Source organism: Calidris pugnax, unplaced genomic scaffold (genome assembly GCF_001431845.1).
Source record: "Calidris pugnax isolate Ruff unplaced genomic scaffold, ASM143184v1 scaffold25, whole genome shotgun sequence".
Lineage (NCBI taxonomy): Eukaryota > Metazoa > Chordata > Aves > Charadriiformes > Scolopacidae > Calidris > Calidris pugnax.
Window position 1 is genome coordinate 6,458,694 of NW_015090805.1, and position 4,800 is coordinate 6,463,493.

Below are 4,800 nucleotides of genomic sequence, written 5' to 3' on the forward strand. Positions count from 1 at the left end.
ACAAACCACAAACAATGGCATTAGATTGAGCTCTTCAATGATACCAAGCCAGAAAACAGTACGTTAAGTAAAGTAACATTAAATGAAGTTGTTTTGTACAACACTACAAAGGGCTGCAATTTAATTTACTTTTAGATACTGGCATACTAACACTTTTTAAAGGGAACATTAATACAGCTATTAGCAATACAGAATTCAATACAATATCATACTATATTCTGAGCATGGGTTATACTGTCATTCTATCAAACTCTCTTCGTCTTTATAAAAATATAAGGAACTATTACTATATAATGATGCTAGAGATTACAAGAAAACATCAAGGCCTTAGTCCAAAGCTAGTAACAGAATCATAAGCTCTCAAATGTTAAAAACATACATCTTCAACCATGAGTATTAAACTTAATCCAAAAGGTGAGCAGCACCTAATATACTCGGTGGCTCTCCATCCGATGTCATTGCTCCTTTTGTCCATATTGAGAGAATCTGACCAGTGATTTTGATCAATCAGTGGTTTGTGCTTTTAGCATTTTGATTTTATACGTGTTGCACTCCCATATGATAAAATGTAACCAAAGAAATGTAGCCATTACTAGAATTAATGAGAATATGCAAATGAAGTACGTATTTATGGGACGTATCTTATAGATGTCAGTGATAAAAATATTCTCAAGTAACTCATGAAAGCCTGGGCTCATATACATATTCACCTAGATGAAAAGTCTAGGAAAACCAGAACTAAATATCCACACAACTTCAGGATTTGTCAACGCAAAGTTTGGAGAAATTTAACTCCTGAAACCGATACAGCTGGATTTGCACTACCCCCGAGAATATCTGTGATTACATTTTTATAAGGCCTTTAACACAAACCCACTACACACAAATGCTTAAACCTCGCTGGCATAGTTATGTTGATGGCATAAAAAGCAGTATGTATGAATACATAACACTGGAAATAATCCTTGTACAGTGCAGTTAGATCAAAAAACATAATATAATCATATATAACATATGTAAAATCAGAAAAATATTTTAAAATGTGTACATATTCATACTTCATAAATTTGTTGGAACTACCACACTGACACGCACTGTTACATAGTCAGTAGTGTTTAAATAAAAGCAAGCAAGCACCTCGAGTCTCCAAGCCCATTTACCAGAGAAAAGGAATAATGCTACAAGCAAGTTCTAGAGCCATGACCCAGGTAACCAGAGTAAGAGCAAGGCAGCAGCAGCAGCCCTAGCTCAGAGCAGTATAAATTGCCAGGAAACCTCACCTTGTTTCTAAGGTCATCAGAGCACAGGACACACTTTCAGACTGCAACTTAATCCCTGCATTTCTCCATTGAGCTAGAGTACAAGTATGAATAGACATCACGTTCTTCATTGCCACCTGTGCTTTAAAACTACAGTTTTATAAAATCTGGTAATTTGAGTCAGGCTAAGTAACTGACCCTTTTAAATTCTTAACAGACACATACAAGGAACTTAGAATCCAAGAAGAAAATGACATCAAGCCTATTAATGGAAACCTCACTTATTCTGTGGCACATGGTTGTAAGGATCTTTCGATTTCCTCAGCCGTACAGTAATTCAGTGGATTTTAAGATATCTGTATGATTCTCTTCACTTCAGCCTTTCACAGTGCTGGCAGCATTTGTTTTTTTACTTTCTAAGCTTCATGATCAAAACATACAAGAAACAATCGTGGGGGTTTTTTTCCTGCCTGAAATTCCTCCTCATCAAAACATAAACACTAACATTAAAAAAAACCAAAAACAAACCAAAAAGAACAAAACCCCACACAGATGCATGTGCAAGCATTCAGCATCTGCTCAACTCACTGCCAAGCATTTCTCTGCTGCTAGCCAGTGAAAAACTGCAGCAATAGACAAGGTAGGCTGGGATCTCTGGAGTTACTGACAACATTGTAACCTCGGCAATATGGACTTGGAGAAAAGTCCTGACTGTAGTTTTGATAGAGGTATGAGTTCACATATGTGAACCTCCCCCGGTCACCAGACAATACTGATGAAGGAAGGAACCTCAGCATCACCCATACTGACATAATTACAGAGAGGCTTCCCCTCTTCTGCAAAGCAAAGAATACAGGTGCGCGGCAAGAAAGTCTCTTCACACATTGGCTATGTAATGCAACGCTTTTCCATCCCTCATTTCACTGCTCCACACGGCTGATTAACTTTGAAAAGAACCTTCTTTTAATGGAACAGCATCCATCTTCTATAAACAAACACGATAATTACGCTGATCTTCTCTGGATTGCTGTTTCAAGTGGTAAGGTTTTGTGAAAGGCTGGAAGGGGGTACATAGAACTGGAACTTGTGAACCGTTTATAGGAAATGAGAAGACACGGGTTGGAACACAGAAGTTGTAAGAAACTTATTCTTGGCTCTAATATCTCCCCCAGCAAAAGGTGAGCGAGTATCCCACAGGGCAGTTCATGGGAAAGTCTACCTCAGAGCTGATCCCACCATTTGTTCGTGTAAGGCATTGAAACAAGGGCACACAACAAAAACAGATTAAAAAAAAAAAAGGATAATAGTGGTTTAAGACCATTAGCTTCGTAGTTTGCTTCAGAGCATACCCAGCTGTCAGCAACAACCCATTTCCTGATGAGTTCATCAGGAAATATTTAGCCCATTTTGTGCCTTAACATGCCATTTCATCAAACCATCACTTCAATTAGCTCGTGAATAATTGAAGTTCGATAAGTACAGTAGGAAAGAGTGGTGAAGGCTCACTTTCAGCCAGGTTAGCATGACCGTGGCTGAGGCAATTCAGTTAGTTTGTTCACTGGGCCTAATACATTTTGTACCGAGTGGTTTTGGTTAGTTTCACTTTTTCTCCTGAGACCAAGTACAGCCAAATCCTTTTTGGAGATACAACTAAGTCTCCCCCTCCTTCAAACTGCATATACATTGCATATTATAAAGAGACTCAGCTGCACTTAGAGGAGCATCTCCAACCACTACAACCAGCAAATATTTAAGAATAAAGCAGCTTCTCACTCAAATATGACAAACAGCTTTGGGGATTTTAATTTTCCAAGAAAACTGGAATTCTTCCATCCCCTTTACAGCATAAGGCATGCACAAATAAAATTACCACTGAACAATCTGTCTTGTCTTATTAAAGTACGTTGCAACTTTTGGGGAACAACCCCACTACCATTTTCCCCCTCTTGCTTTTATCCCACCTGGCTGCTTGTTTCTTTCCTGATATATTTCCTTTTTTCCTCCACTAGTCCACTTACATGACTGTGTAATGAACCACATCAAGAAGCTGATCCAAAATAGAAATAATTTTTAAGTCTTATTTTTAACCTGGATCACTTCCCTGATCTGTCTCATCATGCAATCGAACAAGAAAAATTTTACCAGAGCAACAGGAGGAGATAAACACCAGTGTGGGAATGAGTTTCTAGGCCTGCTCACACTGCCTGTGTTGTTTATATATGTTTCTGAAACCAATCGAAATACTTAGGTGAAATTCAACATATTTCCAAAGAACAGCTGCTGACAGAAGAGACTGTGACCATCAGTTCCCTGTTCTCTAGAAAATGGAGCCTTTTACAGTACAGGGCACAACCTGCTAAAAAGCTCTATCAGCTGCTTCACTTCTTCAGCAAAAGTCTACAAAAATCACAGCTTTCACTGGAAATAGACTGAACGTAAACTTTCAGTTACAAGTACTGAAAATCAAAACCAAACAGAATCCTAAAAATAATTCAGAAAGTTACCAACTGCACCAACTTTAGCCTTTTGCTTAGATTTCTCATTTGTATCTGTAAGACCTCAGCTTGCCAAAGTGATTTCAACTTGGGAACAATTTTAAACTCCGCAGTCTGACTTGTGATATGTATTTTTTTTTTTGGCAAAGGCTGATTAATAATGCTGGTGTATTTTTCCCCTCAAACAGATTAACGATGCATTAAAAGCAAAGGGAGCGCTTCCTTTTTTTTTTTTTAAGATTATGTTATCTAAAGAAGAAAACTACTCTAATAAAATATATCAGACAAACTGTTGATTTCAAACACTTAGAAGAATTAAAGACCTGAAATTAAAGTGTAATTCTTGAACTTCAAGTAGATGACGCTTATAGCTAACCTCTGCAATCATGGCAATTTATATTACGGTAATTTAAGCAGTGCTTAAGCATATGTTTTTCACTAAAAAGTTTGACAAGTTAACTGTAGCGATCCACCCTTCTTCCACTATTCTATAAGTAAGGTTCTGAACCAGGTGTTTGCAACTGTGTAACTTCCAGGCATTGATAGATGAAGTCAGAAAGGCTCTAAAAAGCCAGCCTCTTAAAAAGGCTCCATTTCACCAGTGACGTTTCAAACTCTGAAAAAGTAGCTTTAACCTAATTTGCATCAGCACAAATAAAGAAATGACCAATTGTCACGAAAGCACAGCAACAAGAAGATAGTGTGACTGACAAGCACAACACAGTTGTGGATTTAACTGTGTGCACATTTACCATCCTCGTTAAAACATAAGCAGGCCTCTTGCGGAAAAAAAAAAAAAAGCAATTAAGACTTTAAGTTACAAGCTTCCAGTCAGAGGTCAGTACCTCCACAGCTACCTAGGACAGGCTGTGAATTTCCCCCCCAGCCCTCCAAAGAGTGAACCCACCCTCCCACAGGCGGGAACAGCCGGAGCTAACACAGACGCCTCTGTGCGGGGGCGGGCGATGGAGAGTCCCCCCCAGCCCCGGAGCTGCCGGCCGCGGGTTCGTTCCCCTTCTCCACACCCCGGCTCGCCCAGCAACCGC